The sequence below is a fragment of the Diplotaxodon limnothrissa genome, linkage group LG2 (genome assembly GCF_057381915.1).
Source record: "Diplotaxodon limnothrissa isolate DT_005_m linkage group LG2, D_limnothrissa_male_GT1.1, whole genome shotgun sequence".
NCBI classification, from domain to species: domain Eukaryota; kingdom Metazoa; phylum Chordata; class Actinopteri; order Cichliformes; family Cichlidae; genus Diplotaxodon; species Diplotaxodon limnothrissa.
The window spans coordinates 33740753-33761310 of record NC_140597.1 but is presented as its reverse complement, the minus strand read 5'-3'; the positions used below and the strand labels follow the sequence as shown (position 1 = coordinate 33761310).

At 40.1% G+C, this 20558-nt stretch overlaps 1 protein-coding gene across 4 annotated transcripts in view; it reads right to left on the bottom strand.

The window, feature by feature from the left end:
* The window catches only part of ahnak (AHNAK nucleoprotein), a 31482-nt gene extending 23981 nt beyond the window's left edge, over positions 1-7501 (bottom strand). For 3 of the 4 annotated variants that reach the window (XM_085362791.1, XM_085362809.1, XM_085362818.1), the window contains exons 1-2: positions 7255-7501; positions 158-222 (exon numbers count right to left, since the gene is read on the bottom strand). The gene's annotated coding sequence lies outside the window, so the exon portion shown is untranslated. The remainder of the gene's footprint in view (positions 1-157; positions 223-7254) is intronic. The other variant, XM_085362800.1, reaches the window with a different exon arrangement.
* Positions 7502-20558: the final 13057 nt, after the last annotated feature.

The window sequence follows — 20558 nt, the reverse complement described above, 5'->3', positions numbered from 1 at the left end:
TAAAATAGATGCTGCTCTGTGGTAACACTGACTAGTTAGTGTTTGAGCAAAGTGATGGTAGTAAGAAAATTGATTTTCTTTTTCTCTCCTTTTTTTATGTAGTCTATCATAGATTTTCTTTGTATCGTTTCCAATATACTTAAGGGCACTCACTTACCTTGGATTGCTCAAGCAAAGCCAAGGAGCTTCAGTTTATTGCTTCTGTTCTTGTATTCTTGACTTCTGTTGAGAAAAAAAAACACAATTAGTATGATTTGTACACAGATTAAGTATTGCTAAGACAGCAAAGAAACCTTTGCTGCTCTCTTTTGCAATAACATTCCATGTTGCTATATAAAGTTGAGTTTCAGTCACATGCTTGACAGATGACAAAAAGCTATGCATGTCTTTTCCACATAGAAGTCCCTGCTATGTTACGAGGTGCATCTCCATATGAATGATAAAGTCAAATGCTGTGGTAGGATTCAGTACTAAGTGATGAAATTTAGCTGTGCTATAGAATGTTAGCCTACACATTAAGAGATGGGAAAGGCAGAACTGAAAAAGTGGGGATTCACTTTAGAAGCTTACAAGCTTACCATACTTATGCATAAGAAAATATTTACAAAAAAGCCCCTGCACTTTTTACTTTCATGACTAGACTTAATCACAGGTATTCATTCCTTTACTTCTTTTTAGATACGTTTATAAAGTAGTCTAATGTAGTAGACTACTGATGCTGATCAATCATCACCTTAAGAGGCTTTAATAATTAACCAACAAGTAGCTGGAAGCAGTGTTGACACTGGTAAGGAAATATGTCTTTTTAAATCAATTTAACCACTTGTTTGTCTCTAAACTAGCCAAACTACAACAAGTAGGTTTGCTAGAAATTGATTAAAAATGAAGAAAATTTGGCTATAGAGGAATTCAGAGAGGAAGTATACTATTAAAAATGCTAATGCATTGATCTGCCTTAGTTTCACTGCTTCATGGAAGACTGTAAAAATATCAAACCACAACAGAAAGGCAGAAATGCGAAGCAATAATAGCAAATATAGCAGCAAAGTTTGTTGCCTAAATTGAATCTATCATTTAAATTCTGAGCATCATTCTTTACACTAAGTCAGTCTTGTGTTTGTGAAAATCAAGGCAAAGCTGAAAATGTGAGACACGTGCTGTAACTAGCCCAACATCTTACAGGTCTTATGCCAATTATTGTGTTATTGTGAAACAAAGCCCTCTTTTTGTCAGTCTCAGTACAAACAGAACCAGACTTGATGTGCGCAGAGACATGCAGCACCAGTGGGAACATGCCCTTCAGGAAAATTCTTCTTCAACCCCATCATTAACTTCCCCCTTCCCAACATTTTATGTTCAATAACCTAAACTGCTCATTACTATATTTGTGAGATGGAACAGTCAGATTTTAATACCTGTGCAATGTAACAAAGCCCCTAACAGTGATGCAAAGTTTAAAAAACGTAGTAAAGTTTGGCCTGTTTTCTGTTGCACCAATAGAATACATAGCTGAGATAAAATACCAGCCAGTAATGGGTTCGCATTACATGTGTGAAGTGAGACTTGCACCACAGCAGCTGTGTATACTCATGCCCCTGTTACTGATTCGGACTGTTATGTCACAGAATACAACAAGGTAGACTAAAGAAAATGTGACACTGTGTTTGCCTTAGTGATAAAGTTATTATATGTGTAAGCTTTTAGGTGTTGTGCTACAACGTCATGATAGAAAATGACGAAATAGGCATATCGGATTTAACAAAATCAAAATATATGAGACAGTTTGCCCCACCCTCTTTACTCAGTGTCTTGGTAAGACCACACACACATAGCACATCTGCAGGTATTTCTGGAAGATAAAATGTGGTCAACAAACAGTGAAGGAAGCAAATAAAAACACGCAGTGCCCAGAAGTACCATACCACAGTCCACGACACAGATCGTGTCGCTTTGCCTCTCGGCTTTACTTGCAGAGGGAGTAGCACAGTGCACAGCCCCACCCAGGCCTCCAGTCACACACATTCCTTGATAGAGCCCTCAGGCCAGCTGGAAGAAAGCCCAACCTCTTCTACAGTGACTAACTCCAAAGAAATGTCCTCCTTCTGACACTAACTCTAGCTTTATTTTGTGCTGCCCACCCCGCACACAGCTGGAGTGCCCACCCACCTGCAATGAGTCCACCACACACCCCCAACCTCCAGGTTCCACTCAAACAAGCAAAAATGCAACGTTAAGTCAGCAGTGCATCTGTGATGGCACCCTAAGACGTGTGTCAAATGTGCATTGAGAGGTTACATTTGTGTCTTTTGGCTTAACATGCGCTTCACTGACGCAGTAAACAGCAGCCAGCTCATCACCCCATCACTTAAAAAGAGACATGCCTCCAAACCTGGACTGTTAACTTTCATACTTTGTGCTTAAGTAGGTCAATACATTCTGGAAACTGATCAAAGCAGCTTTAGTCCGTCTACCAATTTGATTGCCAAATCCAATCAATTTAGTAATGAGAAAAGAGGAGCAATGTGACAATGATTAAGGCTCAATTTCAGAGTGTATCACACAGAGTGGGGCTCTGATAAAATTTGATTATGAGCAGATAAAAAGACCTCAGTACAGCAAGGCAGATACGGAGAGAAGACCAGTGACCTAATCAGTCTTGTTGTCAAAACAAAACAGACTCTCTTTCCCCCCCTGCTGCATTGTATTTAGACACAGCAAAAGCGAAGAAATACCAAAGAAGACAGCAGTATCTGGCCTTCAATGTTCCTTCACAAAAGCAGATAGGACGTGCACGTGTGACGTGTATAAAAGGAACGAGAGTCAAAATAATTGGTTGTTTTCTGCACTCCATAGTCCACATAGCCCTGAAGCAAACCACAAGTCCAACATAAGACTAAAGCCTGCCCACTGACGCTAACTTGGCCTGCTTCTGATTAAGCCATTGTGACTTTGGCAGGAGTCATGCACCAAATGGAAAAATTGAGGAAACTCTTAAAATCCTCCTCTCTTGCTCTTAAAAAATCAGAAATGAGGGGTTGCATTTGAAGCATACTTCAGCTTTGCCTTGATTTTCACATACTTTTTAAGCTCTGCACAGTTCTGTCATAACTGCTTGTTCTCTATTACACACCAAGACATTTAAGACCTCAGTTTTAATTTCCTCTCTCGAGGGTTCTTACAGGTTTTTTAGAGATCCTGTTCCTTTGCATTCCTATTTTTTGCATTCCTATTATTACACCAAGAACTGCCTTTGAGATTGTATATGTAACACTGTGCTATAGACAAAAAACTTGATTTGATTTGAAAAAAAAAAAAGCTTATTCAAACTATTTTTTAAGATCTGTTCTGCTATTAAATGAGAAGTGATCCTGGGCTAATGCCCAACAATAATTTCAGTGGCATGACTATCAAGCATCTAGGATGTAAATTTTGAACTGGCATAACAAGTTAGACCAAAGAGAAGCGCCAAGTTTGAACAGATCAGCCATATAAAAAGAACATCACAAGAGGCTTACTGACACATTAAACAGGTCACGCCAAAAAATTGCCACGCTTAGTTTAACATGGCAATATATTCAGCTGCTGCTTGAATGAGAGCAAATACAAGTCCATTCACGGAACAGGGGACAAGGTTATGAGTAGGAGTTAGGTGGCAACCATAGCAGCAGAATGTATATATAGATGTGAGACTTCCTTTGCTGTAAGAACCTGAAGCATAAACAGAGCATCAGGATTGTACTTTCAATTCACACTTCTATTTAGACCACACGAGAGTTCCATCCTCGAATATCTTGTGCCAGATAAAGAAAAACCATGTTGAATGTATTTCTCAGTTTACATTCCAAGCATGGTTGCCCTGACATTTAGGGCATGTATCTCCAAGTAGTGCTTAGTAACAGATGGCTTTTGATATTTTTATATAGGAGATGTTTGGAGGAGTACTGGTGCGAGTTCTTGCTTTATCAGACAGAAATGATTCACGCCCTTTTTGAGCTCCATGCTTGGGAAGGTCCCACATTGCTAAAATCTACAGTGAAATAGTCTGAATTGCATGCAGGTGCGTGGTTGCCACAGAATTATTTGTGACTTATTGTGACTATTTCATCGCAAATTTAAAATAACTGTTTCTCAAAAACAAGACAAGCTAATGATAGGCGCTCCACAGAGAATACTGAGTACACACTGAAACATTCCAGCAGTGGGTGAGTGAGAAGGGCGTGGCTGCTGGGTGGATTGCCTAGAAAGACGTTCTGAAATTGCACACTATGGTTAAATTTTTATTTGCAACTTTAGGGAAGAAAAATGTTGCTCATTGAAAATCTTCTCACTCTATACATTTTGCATTGTTTTATCCAACCAATATCCAGGGTGTGCGTCTACGGAGTCGTCCGGAATGCTTGGTTTCGTAATGAAAGCCAAGTGTGAAAAGGATACGCTATAGTTTGTTCGAAACCACCACGCTTTCTTTCAGCTTACTGAACACCCCCCGCCCCACCTCTTCAACCACCCGCTCAACAAACCCATGAGGAAATAGCAGAGGAAGCATGCCAGAGACCAGTTTCCTTGCATTTTATACTGGAACATATGAGTAACACCATTCCTCGCGCCTGTGCTGTCAGTCAACACTGCGAGAATACGCAGTTGCGCTGGCAGAGAACTGCGATAAGCATCTCAACACTGTCAAGGCTCCAAACTGTCATGCGGCATGCTCTTCTTCCAGTTCTTCCTACTAACGACGCTGGTTGTCACATGGGTGAGAAGAGCCGCAACATCGGAGTGAAAGAAAAAGAAAAATGTGATCAATGAAGCTTTAAAATTTCAAGGTGTGCTTTTTGGAATTCCAAGTGACCTACATTGCTAGGTGACAAAATAATGTACCCTCTGTACTGCTGCACTGGTAGACAGAGCAAGTATTTAGACAAACAGTATCCACCCCAGGCCAAGATGAGGCCCTGTTAACTGACGAGCATTTCAGCTTTGGGGCGGTTAGGAGCAGCTCTGAATGTTTGAGCAGCTGAAATATAAATCACGCTTCAAATTTATTATGTTTAAGGTCCACACCCTCTCTTGAAGCAAAACTCTACACCTGAAATATCATGTTTAGTTTGGTTATTCACACCGTATTATCACCAAGTAAAGCTAAAAACGCTAAACATAATGCCGATTAAATGACAATCACTACATTTGGCCCTTTAAGCAGCCTGTGTTATAATCAATCACCTTGACTAGAGCAATTTGAGAAATGCCACACATGTACAGCTGTGGGTCACCCAGTGTGAGTTAAGTGCACGTTGTAGAAAAGACTACGCAGAGCAGGGCAAAAATCAGCTCTCGCTAACCCTCCTCTAAAGTGACTTTTGGGTGTGGCAGGAGGGAGCTGCAGAGGACACGCAACAGCACAATGAAATTTGACTTCCAAGTGAGATTAAACAAAGGATCTTTCTGAACTCCTGATTTTCAACTTATACACCCACTTCACATAAAATATAGGCAGCACTACATGCAGTGATTCTACTTTAAACCACAGCTGAAATGATGCCATTTTAGGCTTTAAATATATTATGGGAAAGAAAATAATCCCCTGACTTTAGGGTTTCAGAAATGCCTCTTTTTCTTTTCCCCAAACGTGCAAAGTCTCAGCTCTTCCCCCTGCTCTGCCTCAAACCTGGTTTCAATTAGCTTGTCTTTCCAAACCACTACATTCCATTACTCCCCTCCTCAACCCCCTGCCCCGCCCATCCCCCCCTCACCAACTCACTCCATGACTCTCTTTCCCTGTCTTCCTCCCTTCTTCTCCCCCTGCACACCCTGGCCAGGAGCCCAGGTTGAGAGACCCATGGTAAAATAGACAAAGACAAATCTTTCTCTGCTCAAGACCTTAAAAAGTAAGTCATGAAATGCATATATGCCTCAGAGCCAAGCAGCAGTGAAAGTTTTCAACTTCATGTTGCGCAACACAAACCAAAAAGGTTTTGTTCAAAAGCTGATACATATTTAGCCAATAAACGGAAGCAGTTTGCATTTAAAAATATAATACTTTTTGTATCTCTCTCTCTCTATATATATATATATATATATATATATATATATATATAGAGAGAGAGAGAGAGAGAGAGAGAGAGAGAGAGAGAGAGAGAGAGAGACCACCAACCAACAACACAGTGAATCCAGTGAAAAGACATGGAAAAAGCCATAATCATGACTTTTCTGTCTTCGCCAGCACACCCTTAGTATCCCACAAAGGACATTTAAATGTAATTTGCTGAGACCCGCTGCAAAAAACTGTCTGTAGCGTGGATGGTTTTCCTTTTTTTCACTGGCACTAAAGGGTGTGCCACTGTGAGGAGACAGCAAACAAAAAGGGAGGGAGAGAAAAAAAGAAGGGGGAGGAGAGAGGGGGGATCCACACCCAAAGTTGTTGCTGTACACTCTCATAGGGAAGTAGTAGTAACTTTTTAAACTTCCATTTCTTAGCAAACGACATTGGATTAGATAAGAGAGACATCTGAGCGATAACATCAACACTGTCAACAATCATTTCGGCACCTCTTTGATATAACTTTAAAATGTGGGTTATTGAGGTCCTGTACAAAAGAAAAAGTCCCACTCACTATGCAAAGTACATCTACACATCCACACTGCACAAAGGTGAAATAACTACACAAATGTAGCTATTCTTATTTGTTATCTCTAAGAAGGATCAAAATCATCTAAAGGCAATAAAGTATATAGCCATGAATGACTTATATGCATCTTAGTAAACTGCACAACTTCAATCTAGTCTGCATTCATGTGGTGGGTGTGTACCCACACCCTCATCTCCTGTCCTGCTCTATTTTAATTAAATATTTATCATGTATGAATGTTTTCACACAAAGTTACTGCCACTCTACATATTTACAATGAAAACAAATAACACTGTTTAGGCAAGATGCTCCTATGCAAAAACATTCCCTTAGGGGAAAATAAAAAGTCCTTGAAAAACTCTGGAGACAAGTTTTCTAGTCATATAAAACAACTCATAATAATCTTACAATGATAAACACGCTCACTGCAAGTGCCTGGTGCTATGAACAAGAATGCTGGACAGATAACTGTGACGCCTTTGCAAGTTAGTTATTTAAACTCTGGCCAAGTTGGAACGACTGATTTGTTGTCTTGCAGCAGAGTTGTTAAAGTTCAGAAACCGAAAGAACAGTTTAAAAAAAAACTTTTAACTTCAATTAAAGAAAATAAAAAAGTGTGCAGCTTTACCTGTGCGCAGCCTTAGCGCCCTAGAAGCCTCACGCCTGCTTGAGCATCCTTGAAAACTTCTCCACTTCTCCTCACTCCAAGAAAAACACTTTCACACTGTCACGCCTTCGCAGTCTGCTAGGACTCTGTCAGTCTTTTTCGATTTCTTGATCAACCAGATTTCCAGGGCGTTTTCTGCCCCCTCTCTCTCCCTCCCTCCACCGTTCTGAGTTGATTTTAACCTCTTTTTTTCTGAGTGGCTGCTAGTCTGGGCTGAGCAGAGTGGTTGGACAGGGAGCTGGGCTGGGCTCCTGGTTAGCAGAGGGAGGGGAATCCAGGGGAGGGGACCCGTGTACGGGGAGTGGTCCTTAGTGTTCATGGGACCACCCACTGCTTCACAAAGACGGTTGCAAAGACATGCAACAGGAAAAGTGAGCTCTGCTTGAAAAAAAGAACTTTCAACACTTAAATGTCAGGTTTTCAAACTCTTGTTATCCGAATGTAATCAGCACTATGTAACAAATTATTCAGGCAAGAAACTTGTACTGTTTTTATCATGATTTTTCTGTTTAAAACAGCTTTTTGCCCACTTCAGTTTTTGTTCTACAGTATAACAATGAAGTACACAGAGAAGAAGAGATGCACTCCACAAAATGGTTATCATGACAGACAATGACATCAACATGTTATTAAAACATTTACACTGCCGCACATAAACTGACACAAAGCTATCATTACCAAAATGGTTCGGGACGACGGCCTTTAGTTAAACACAAAAGGCAAGGTGTCTATTTACAAGACAGGATTTACAGAAGTCTGTCGCTTTAATGGGGCCCACCCTGTGCTAGTGAACTGCAGTAGCAATATAATTTATATTAAATAATTTTTGCATCTAATTTGGACATTAAAATGTATTCCACATTTTCACTGTGCTTTACACAGGTTGTTGTTGTTTTTAGCTCACTTTCATACGCTGAAAACTGTAGTTGCAGTAGTCATTGCTGTAATTGTCTGTGTGCTGTATGTTGAGTGTGTCACATGAAAGTTTATTTTTAGAGTGAAACTGCTAATGTTAAGCTTAAAGTCCTAGATTAATGTCAGAGTACTTCTTTTACATCCCACTGTGTTAAAAGTACTGCAAAGCCAAACACTGAACGTTATGAATTAAAACCAAAACATTCTAAATGATCATAGCTATGAAATGTTTCAATGTGGTATGCAGACACGCAAAGCGATGGCATGATAGCTTGTTACGAGAGTCACTGGGCGGTTCCTCTGACAAATCATACTGGGATTATGGGTATGGCTGTGTCACCAACAGGCTTATAGATGAGAACATCTGATAAGCCATGACTAACACTATGTTTTAAAAAAAGGTATTCCCATCCATTTTTGTTCCCAGTGTACACCAGCAGCTTTGTTAAATGAACTTAAGTACTCCCCTCAAGGACATGTTTCGAAAAGTGTTTATTTGGGCGTTCCTAACGCTACTAATGCAAGTGTGAAAGCTGTTACTACAGTGTTTAGCAGAGCAGAATTTATAACTTATGTGCTGGTTTCTTGTAGCTCACCACAAGCTAACCTTTACCATCACTTATCCATTATTTTTATTTTTATCCTATTGTATATATAATTTTATTTCATTTCATTCTATTGTATATAGTATTTTATTCTATTCCATTCTATTCTATTCTGTACAGTTGTGTACAGTATCTTATTCTTATTGTATTCCAGTGTTCTCTAATTTTATATACAACTATATATAACTTTGCACTGTTCACTTTCTGCTAGACAAAACAAATTTCCCACGTGTGAGACTAATAAAGGTTATTTTATCTTATCTTATCTTATTACTCTTGGCTGCTTTTACCATCTAGCATAGCTGTATATAGCTATGGATATTTTGTGCCACATGCTTTTATCAGTAACAGTAATTTTGGAGGGTTGTGGATTTTTTGCCAGTCTTGGTAGCTGGGGACCTCCGTCAGGACCTCAACTCCTGGCCGCCACACGGCTACGGTGCCTCCTGCGGGTGTTGGGCCTGCAGGAAGATGAGTCCATGTCCCTTTTTCGGGCTGTGCCCGGCCGGGCCCCATGGACTAAGGCCCGGCCACCAGACGCTCGCCCTCGGGTACCCTCCCCAGGCCTGGCTCCAGGGCAGGGAGGGTGAACTGCTCCCTCTGAATCGCTCTTTGTCTTGTCCCTCACCCAGGACCAATTTGTCATGGGAGACCCTACCAGGGGGCAAAAGCCCCCAGACAACATAGCCCCTGTGATCCCTGGGACACACAAACCCCTCCACCACGATAAGGTAGCGATTCACGGAGGACAGGAGGCAGGGAGGAGGCCCCAGGGCAGACCCAGGACACGCTGGAGAGATTATATCTCTCGGCTAGCCTGGGAACACCTTGCTGTTTCCACGGACAAGCTGGAGGAGGTGGCTGGGGAGAGGGAAGTCTGGGTTTCTCTGCTTGGGCTGCTGCCCCCGTGACCCCGCCCCAGATAAGCGGAAGAAAATGGATGGATGGGATTTTTTGTTTGGGTTTTTTAGGGGGAGTATATGTGTGCATCCAGTTTTGAAAATAGAATTCATATGTGGGTTGTGGATGCACATGTGTGTTTTAAGTGTACACATGTGCGTCTCCCCTTCTCACAACAGTGTCTAGTGTCTTTGAAATTCCTGCAGTGTCCTTCTCAATATGCCACACCCATACTCAGCGAGATGAAGGCAACATGCAAGGAATAGATTACATACAGAGGAAGTTACTGTGTTGTTTTTGTTGGGAGTGAACCGGGGAGTGGTACTCACACGCTTGTGCTTGTGCGCGCACACACGCATATTTTAATGTTACTACACTAAACTTTGAGTCAGGAGATCTCAGATTTTGTTTTGTTGCGAAAACAGGGTGCAGCTCTCCCACAAAAAAGAAGGCCCGCTGTTTGTGCGCAGACGTGTGTAGATGTCTGTAATTGTGAGCACACTGAGATAAAAGTGGAGAAATAACACCAAACATGTGCAAGACATGCAGAGATCCTAAAGAACTGTGTATAAAGTGGGGTAAAGCTTTACTCTTTGGGATGGAACAGTGTTTAAAAATGTTCAGGGGAAGTTTCAAAAGAGTTTTTTTCAAAAGTTTCAAAAAGAAAAACGTTACTTTAGTGTTTAAAGTATACTGTGTGTATGAGTGCACAACTACTAAAGCAATCATCTAGTGCTTATAGTATTTTCCACAGAATTTAACGTTTTAACTTGAACAGAATAAGATTTCACCCACTTTCGAAGTACAGCGCCTATTTGATTCCCTTTCTTGCCAACGGGGTGTGGCCTTTAAAGAACAGTCTTAGCTACCAGAAAATGCTGATTCCAGACAGACAACTCCTGTTATGTGTCTGCTAGCAATCAGGATTACTCCTGTCAAAAACGATGCACTGCTCACAAACTTTTCAGTAGGAGTTAAATGTTTACAGTTATTTAATAACTCATCAGTAAATCATATCATTGGTTATTTTTTCAGATACTCATGACGTTTATCTATAATACAGGTGTTCACATATAAATTTCTTATAAATATATCTGCTTTTATTCTAAATGAACTCACTGCAGCAGGTCAGAGGGAGACAAAGATAAGCAGAGCAGTCAGTTAGCTCTGGGACAACTCAAATGTGGACTGTTCAAACTGGATAATTGTGAAATGTGCTAAATATCTTCCATGCTCTTGCAAAGTCAATGTCCTCTGTGTATCACTGTTTTGTTGCAGATCACTCACTTGAATACAAGGATATGTGGGAATGGGTGTGTTTCCTGGCTCTAGGTGTGTCAGCCAGTGTGAACCAGCGCAAATAGCTTGGCTCAGACGCACGATGAGTCACAGCCCATGACTACAATGAAAACATGGGCAGCTCAGACTGCAGAGAGGAGTAAAATCAGAGGATTAGATTGGGATGGACGGTTGAATAAATGTGTGTGTGCTTGTGTGCGTATGTGTGTGTGTCTGCGTGTGATTGTTTGTGTGCGTGTTATGAATAATTTCTCCCGCAGGATAAGGGAAGTCACATGCCACTGGCCTAACTGTAACTTGTGATATGACTGAATAAAAGTAACATAACAACCAGACAAAATAACTTTTAATCTATCAAATTTCTTTCAGCAGCTGTTTGGACCTGCCTATAGGTAAGAAGGTGTGAGTAGAACACCTGATTGTGCAACACAGGCTTAATCATACACAATGGACTGATCTCAATCAATGATTTCCAACCACATATCAGGTTTTTAAACTGAATGAACACATAACTCCAATTTTAGCCAAACTACATTGGCTCCCTGTTAAATATTGCATAGATTTTAAAATTCTTTTGTTCACTTTTAAAATTCTAAATAATTTAGCGCCCGCCTATCTCTCTGAACTACTCCACTTATACAATCCCAACAGAGCACTTAGATCATCCAATCACATGCTCCTTGCACAACCTAGGTCTCGAATGAAGTCGAGAGGAGACCGGGCCTTTGCAACCGTGGCACCCAGATTCTGGAATAACCTCCCTGTACATATTCGTACTGCCGAGTCTATCCAGTCTTTTAAATCACGTCTTAAAACTTATCTTTTTACTTTGGCTTTTGATTCTAACTAGTTGGCTGTTTTAGGTTATTGTGTTGTTACCTATTGTTTGTTGTCCTGTTTTATTGTTTGTTTTAATTGTCTCGTGTTTTTACTGACTGTGAAGCACTATGGTCAACACTGTTGTTTTAATATGTGCTATATAAATAAATTTTGATTTGATTTGATTTGAATGGATGGTATAATGGCTTTGAAAGCTGCAAATAAAATGTAGTATACGATGGAAAAAGAGAAAGATTTTATAGTATATCTGTAAAAAATAAATCACAAATATTGAAGGAAACTATGATCTTAGATTCAGACCATGCCAGCAGTGTACTGTAAGTATCTTGTTTGTAGGTATTGAGATGATTTTCAAGATATGATAAATGTCTATTCCAGAGCACATTTAAGAATATAACTCAATGTTTGCTGCTTTTTATTTCTAGAGACATTGTCAAAATGCTTCTGTTATGATTTTTTCAAACTTCTGTTAAATAAGTGGACGAAGATGGATGGATGGATGGATGGATGGATGGATGGATGGAGTATTCAGTGTAATGACTAACCATCCCTGGCAGTAATCCCAGAAAAAATGAGAAAAAAAGAAATTCAACGCATCTATTTGACGACAAGATTACTTTCTGTAGTTTTGCTTGCTTGAAAAGTTTGCTCAAAAGTATTTTAAAAGCCTGGTTTGTATTCAGAGAGCTTATCAAAAGCAGGCGGTCAGTACGCAGAAAGTGAGCAAATAGAAGTTCTTTGTAGCTTCATTAGATTTTTTTTACACAATGCAACATTGTCGATATTGTGTTGAGTGTTTTTCCAGCCAATGCTGAAGACAGAGTGAGATAAACATTGTCAAAGAGGCATTGTCAGTAGTGGAGAATGTCAAAAGAAATTCACCACAAATTCCACTTGTGTTTTTGGTGAATGAATGCACTATTGTAGAAGATGAGTTCAAAATAACTGCAAAAATAATCAGAACAAACACTGACCTGTCTTATGTTCCTACAGCTGCTGCCAGTTTCTTTTTATTTACTTATTTAGGATGTTTTATCTTTTTCTATGGTTTGATTCTGAAAGCAAATCAAATTGAAGTAACACCCACTAAATCTAAAAGAATTGTATTCTATTGCACTGCTAAAGAATAAAAGTTTTTTTAATAAGTTATTAATATAGGCACCCTCTGCAATTATACTGTGCGCAAAAAATAATTAAGTATAATGACAATATTTGTTAAGTTTAGTTTAATAAAGAGAGATCATGAGAAGGAATTAAACATGATTTATTGATGTATAGAATTAAATTTGAGGTATTTGCCAGTTAGACTCCAATGGCCATCCCAGCTGTGATTTTGATTAGGGCAGGACCCACCAGAGTCTAGACGCTGGTGGTGGAGATGGAGGCATGAATGGAGCCTCAGTGATGAGGGAAAGAGGGTGATGGGGAAAGAGGTGTGTTGCACAAAGGCGTCTGCAAGGAAGAATGATGGATGCGCAGGAAGATTTAAAGCACGCAGAGTGAAAGCTGATTGGCCTGAAGAAGGCCGGCAGAAAGATGATTGAGGTAGACCAGTGATGTCACCGTCACCTTGACTGCCAATACCTGGGAAGCAGTCAGATGTGTGACTACAGATCTTCTTGTACAGCTACAAGCATTTCACCCCCATGTCATACTGTGTATGGTTGTGTGTGTGTGACAAATAAAATTTGAATTTGAATTTTGAATTCTTTATTGAACTAATGCATAAGCTTCATTTCAATAAGGAGAGATCATTAGAAGGAACTGAACATGATTTATTGATGTAGAAAATACAATTTGAGGTATTTGACTGTCAGACTTCGATGGCCAATTACAGCAGAACAGAATCCCAGAAGTGATAGGTATTAGGGCAGGATACCCAAAGAAAAGAACGCATTCTTGCCGTGGCAGGAAGATCTGATCTATAGGGAATGGAACATGTGAATTTATGAAGCAGCAGAGTAGAAATTGAGCCTGCGACAAGACTCGAGGGCCATCGGGGGCCAGGAGGGTGGAGAGAAATTGTAATAAGGCATGAGGACAGACTAGAGCTAAGACAGGGACGTAGATCCTTTGATTTGGCTCAGAGCTGAGGTACGACAGGAGAGATACAGAGAGTTAGTGATAAGGCTGAGAGCTGGCAAAGGAGACAGGAGAGATTGAAGGGCAGAGAGGAGAGGCTGCCAGCTTAGGGGCACTGGAGGCCAACCTGCAGCAGAAAGATGATAGGAGACAAGAAAGGGTTGCAAAATGCAGGAAAGAGAAGAGCCTGCATTAAGACTCAGAGCCGCTGTTGGCCAATAGAGAGCAGAGAGCCTACAATAAGACTGAGAGTTGCACAGACAGGAGAGAAAAGAGCCTGCATGGAGGCGCGGGCTGGCCAACAGAGAGCAGAGGGCCTGCAAAAGGCTGAAAGTTGCAAGACAGGAAACAGTAAGCCGATAATCACCAACATGTGAACGACAAGAGAGATTTACCTAACCAAAGCTTCCTGGAATAACAGAAAGAGGCTAAGGGTTTTGTTTGTTTGTTTGGTTTTTTTTTTTATTATATAAGGTTCACTATAGTGGACTGAATGAACTTCCGTATAAATGTCTTATGCAGATGTAAAAATCAAAGCTAAACATATCACCCTATTAAGAAAAAAGAAAACAGGCTCCGCCCCCTCACCTGAATTCCACACATAAACTTTGATCAGTTTCATATTACTTGGTATTGAAAAACTGAAACGTCAGTAATTATTGCAAAGACCAAAGCCTGACCTGACCTATCCGGGTCTAGCTTTGCTAAATACAACTCATGACTCTCAGAGATTTAAAAAAAAAAAAAAAAAAGGCATTTATCTGCACAGTTAGTTTAAGGCATGACCCAACTGAAAAATTTGAAACAAATGGGGGTATGTTGCGAATGCTGAGCAGACACAGTTCATGCTTTAGTAAAGAAAAACCACTGCAGGCAAGAGAATGTCTAACCTGAACACCCCTCTTGCCTCTGCAATGGTGGACAGGGTCTGCACCTTTATAACTATGGCTAGATTTCACTATATGTCCTATCTGTAAGGTTTTGAATAGCAAAGTGACTTGAGCCGAATTTGCCCACTTTTTAGTTGGCTACTCATACAGAACATGTGGACTACTGCCACATGAGCTAAAGAGAGGAATCCTCACCTTCTGCTTACAGGAGTGGGATGCAATATAATGAGAAAACTAACTTGAATGTGTTGGTGCAAGTGCTGCAAACTTAGCTGCGGAGGATTCGCTAGAGTTGCTGCAGATTTAACTCTAGATGAATGTGAATGATCAGGCTGAGTGATTAGACTGGGAATTTTAGCTTCTTACCAAGCTTTGAACTTATGAAATTCCACTAGAATGTGTTTTCAGTATCAGCCAAAGCAAAAAGTTAAATGAGATGTCATGCAAATAACCACAACTGAGAATGAATTAACCATATTTTTTAAAAAGCTGAATACAGTTTCACTTGCCAAACCCGGGCTTGATTACTGCCACACCTGCTGAATCAAGAAATCATTTCAATAGAACCTGTTTGACAACGTGAAGTTGGCTAAAAGCTTGAGGGGGGGAAAAAACACCCATCACACCACAATCTAAGGAAACTCGAGAACAGATCACCAAGGGACTGACATCTATCAGTCTGGAAAGGCTTACAAAGCCATTTATTAGGCTTTGGGACTTGAGGGAATCACTGTGAGAGCCATTATGCAGAAATGCAGAAAACTGGGAACACTGATTAACCTTCCCAAGATTGGCTGTCCTACCAAAATTACTCAAAGAGCACATCAATGACTCATCCAGAAAGTCACAAAAGAACCGAGGGCAACATCCAAAGAACAGCAGGCCTCATTTGCTTAGAGATTCAGCAAAAATAGATGCGTCTGCCTAATCTTTTTTTTTTTTTTTTTTTTTTTTTTTTTTAAGTTAACATGTTCTTTATTTCTTTTTTTTCTTTTTTTTCTTTTTTTTGGCCTGTCCCGTTTGGCTCTTTTGCCATCAGAATTGTTGTCTAAAGGCAAAGAAAGATGCCCAACGGATTTACTTTACCAAACTGACCATCCCAGCCTTGCCGTAATGGTCCATTTGATTCACCTTTTATTGTTTATTTTATTTTCACTTACTGAATACGGGACAGACTTGACTGAGGGAAAGAAGGGGAGAAAGAAAGAGGGAAAGAGAAACAGCTGAGAAGAGGGACGGGGGAGAAGGGCAAAAGACAATCTTAAATGGGGCATTTGTGATCGAACACCCTCAAAATTGGCTGAATGAGAAAAATCCTTCAAAGAAGATTGGGCAAAAATTCCTTCACAGTGATGTGAAAGACTCATCACTGGTTATTGCAAACATTGCAGTTCTTGGCACCAAGGGTGGCACAACCAGTTATTAGCTTTAAGGGGCAATTACTTTTCCACATATGCCCAGGTGGGTTTGGATTGCATTTTCCCATTTAATAAATGAAAAACAGCATTTTGTATTTACTCAGTTTATCTCTGTCTAATATTAAAATGTGTTTGATCATCTGAAACATTTAATTATGACAAAAATTATAACTAGGTAAGGGGGAAAATACCTTTTCATGGCACTGTAACTATTAACAACGGTCCATAGTCATCTGGAAGATAAGCAGCCCTTCATTTCATGATGCATCAAATGTTTTCAATTAAATACTATTTTATTTATATAGCACCAAATCACAACAACAGTTGCCTCAAGGTGCTTTATATTCTAAGGTAAAGAGCCTACAAAGAAAACGATTACAAATACAAAGAAAACAGAGATAAGCCCAACAATCATATGACCCCTTATGAGCAAGTGCTTTGGTGACAGTAGGAAGGAAAACCTCCCTTTTAACAGGAAGAAACCTCCAGCAGAATTAGGCTCAGGGGGGAGCAGCCATCTGCCGCAACCGGTTGGGGGTGAGGGGAAGACAGGACAAAGTCTTGCTGTGGAAGAGAGACAGAGACTAATAATAACAAATAATTAAATACAGAGAGATGTATAAACACATAGTGAGTGAAAAAGATGACTAAAGAGAAAGCATTCAATGCATCATGGGAATCCCCCAGCAGCCTAGAAGTATTGCAGCGTAACTAAGGGAGGATTCAGGGCCACCTGATCCAGCCATAACTATATGCTTTAGCAAAAAAGGAAAGTTTTAAGCCTAACTTTAAAAGCAATCTCAGAGCGAAGAGTTCTAATGGGGTGATATGGCACCATTAGGTCATTAAGATTAGACGGGGCCTGATTATTTAAGACCTTGCATGTGAGGAGCAGGATTTTGACTTCAATTCTGGATTTAACAGGGAGCCAATGAAGACAGGAGAAATATTTCTTCTCTTTCTAGTCCCGTCAGTACTCTTGCTGCAGCATTTTGGATCCACTCAGGGCTTTTCAGGGAGTTTTTAGGGCATCCTGATAATGACAAATTACAGTAGTCCAGCCTAGAAGTAATACATGCATAAACCAGTTTTTCAGAGTCACTGGGAAATGCACGCAAGACAGTTCAGCAGCCTGATTCTTCATCCATAAAGCTATGCTGTTTGTATTAGCTGCAGTGTGCAGTTTAGCATTGCATTGGTGGGATGGGAGTATATGTTGCTCTAAAACCTGTATGTAACTTTCAGCATTGATGGTGCCTTTTCCAGATGCAAGCTGCCAATTCCATAGGCACTGATGTATCCCCATACCAGCAGAGATGTAGGCTTTTGAGTAGTGATTGACAAGCCAGATGACTGTTTCTCTTCTTTAAGTCGAGAGGATGTGATGTTGATGTTTTCGAAAATACATTTCTAAATTCAGTTCATTTGAGCACAAAACAGTTTTCCACTTTACCTCAGTCCATTTTGAATGAGCTTTGGGTCAGAGAAGGTGGCAATGTTTTGGGATTGCGTTCAATTATGGCTTCTTCTTTGCATGGCAGAGCTTTAGCCTGCATTTGTAGGTGGGATAGTGAAATCTTTGCATAGAAAAAAATAACTTTTGGAAGTATTCTTGAACCCATTCACTGATTTCCATGACAGAATCATGCCTGCTGCTTAAGGGCACGAGGATCACAGGCATCCAGTACTGATTTTCTGCCTTGCCTTGTGCACAACATTTTCTGCTGATCTTATCGTACTGTCATAAATGAGTTTTTCAAACACTTTATGATTTTTGATAAACATTATTCTGAAATTGTTCCAGACTTAGTGGACAGTTTTTTGCATATTGCTGACCCTCTGCCCATCTTTATTTGGGAGAAATTCTGCCTCTCTAAGGTCATCTCACTGACCTTTTACCGATGAACCTAGATGCAAAAAAATTCCTCCAGCAGTGCCACTTACCTTTGCAGTCTTTTGTTAACCCCAACCCAACTGAAATAGGGGTCATAAATTAGCTAATACTTTTGGTAACGGTAATGGTCTCAGCTTTCTTTGAATTATTGTGGAAAAAAAATATTTGTTTATGAGATTTGACAGTCATTGCATTCTGTTTTTATTTACATTTCACACAGCATCCCAACATTTTAAGAATTGGGGTTGTATTTGAACTTTGGATATACAGCACAAATTTTCATCTTTTAAGTTTTGTCCTTAGCTGTTAAATGTTCCATGGTAGTGGAGCTGCAGACTGGCTACAGATGTATGTGTCTGTCTGTTACTTGATGAGCAGGTAATATGTAATGCATTTACAGGGCTATTGCTGAGGAAACAGATACCTGCTACTGTTGAAAATGATACTATGAAAGCAGTACTATGAGGAAACAAAAATGTAAGCAGTGAGTGGGAGCTCATGCTAAACTGTCATAAAGCTAAGGGGGCTGTACCTTCATAATAATGCTCTGCAGTTAGCCTTCACACTGTCATTGTCATGGTAAGAACTTTTACATACAAACCATGTACTTGTAAGGGAATATTTGAATACTGGGATGATGCCTGCTGTTACTTCTGTAAGGACGGTGTACATGGCTTATTCTAATGCTTATATTATTTCCAAACATATCTGCAATTCAACAAGATTAAAATCACTCTACTGTCTTCAACTGTGTTGAGACTGTTCAAGCCAGGGAAGTTTAAATCCTTGTAATAAAAGTAGAATGTAATTCCTCGCCTTTCAAATTGCTTTGCAAGTTGAGTACTGGGTAAAGTCCTGTTTAAAAACCTATTTAACCAATTTAATTAGCACAGATAATTGAATTTCATCTTGTTGGCAAATTAGCGAACCTATGGAATGAAAACTGATCACCCCATCATTAAGAAGTTTCCCCATAACTGAATTAACACATGCATCATTTGTTACGTCAGATGCAATGTATTACCACGTATGCAATTCTGTGCTACGCTAGCCCCAGAGCGCTGTGGGTAAGTAAACTACAAGCTGCAGCTTCTCAAAACAAAGTGGACCTCAAATAATCATTGAGAGCAGAGTGTACCTATGTGGAGATACACTAGAAAGAAATCACTGGCAGCTCATGAATGTGCAGTACTCAAGATAAACTATCTTGCAACACACGGGTCACGCTGCCTGTTATTTGCTATCACCATAGTAACTCGTCTATTGGTAATCTTTTTGGAATTCCCCTCAGTTCCTGCTCTCTCGCATGCACACGCTGACTTACAGGGCACACACGAGCACATGCTGATGACTCAGAATGGCAAGCTGTTCCTTTGGTAGAGAAGAGAATGTCAGGAAAAAGGGGGAATAAGAGACAGATCGAGTTGTGGTTTCCACTGCAAGCTATGAGTCACAAACACGAGGGAGTGAGTCAAAAAAAAAAAAAAAGACTATTCTGGGATGGCTACTATAGCAACATAATAAGCAAGGGGGCAGGTACTTGCAGGGATGTTTCCATAGCAATGCCCTGTGTGTGTGTATGGATAAATATCACATGCCCAAAAAGCAGTTTGTTATGTAGTAAGGAACTCTGCCCCACTTTTTTACACAAAGTATTATAACAGTTTTTAAAGAAGATGATTATCCCCCTCCCGTCTTGTCTTTCTATTTCAGCCTGAACAGACCTTTTTGTCTGCACAGAAGAGTCATCTAAACAGCCCGATGCTTGGAACGCCTTCCGCACGTTTGGTCTTGTTGTCACCACCCTACAGCAGGCTTAATAAGTTCCTGGAAACCTCCGGTAAATTTATGTTGTTCAAGTGTTGTAATGCATTGCCCCCAGAAAATTAAGCAAGTGATCTGACACATTACTGATGCACACCTTTGTGAATCTGATTAGATTACTGTGATCATTTTCTTCACAGAGTCTCACAGCTATTCACTATCAACTGTTTTCAGCTATTGATCTCTCACTCCACTTCCATCCGTTGTGCAGGCAGATATGATCCCAAGCTGCACATTCCAGTCATAGCTAAAAATGTTGATGCGCTCACTCACATGAGTATAATGTAAACGGCCAGCAAGTCAGTACATGAAGAACAGATGAGTGAAGTGGGGGGTACCCCTCTGCTAATACAAGTCTAAACGGCTTCTTTCTTAACAGAACGTTTTGAACTGAAGTGAGACAACAGTGGTACCTGTTTTTAGTTCTGCAAAAAATACATTTCTAGCAACGCACATTTGTTTTTTCGTGTGAAGATAGCCTAGGGCTACTTTAAACACTGAACGTTGAGTACACACCCAAACCACAACTGTGGAGCTATTATGACTAACATTTGAAAGTAATATTTCCTAATGCACCGTCCTCTAGCCTTGTAGGGTA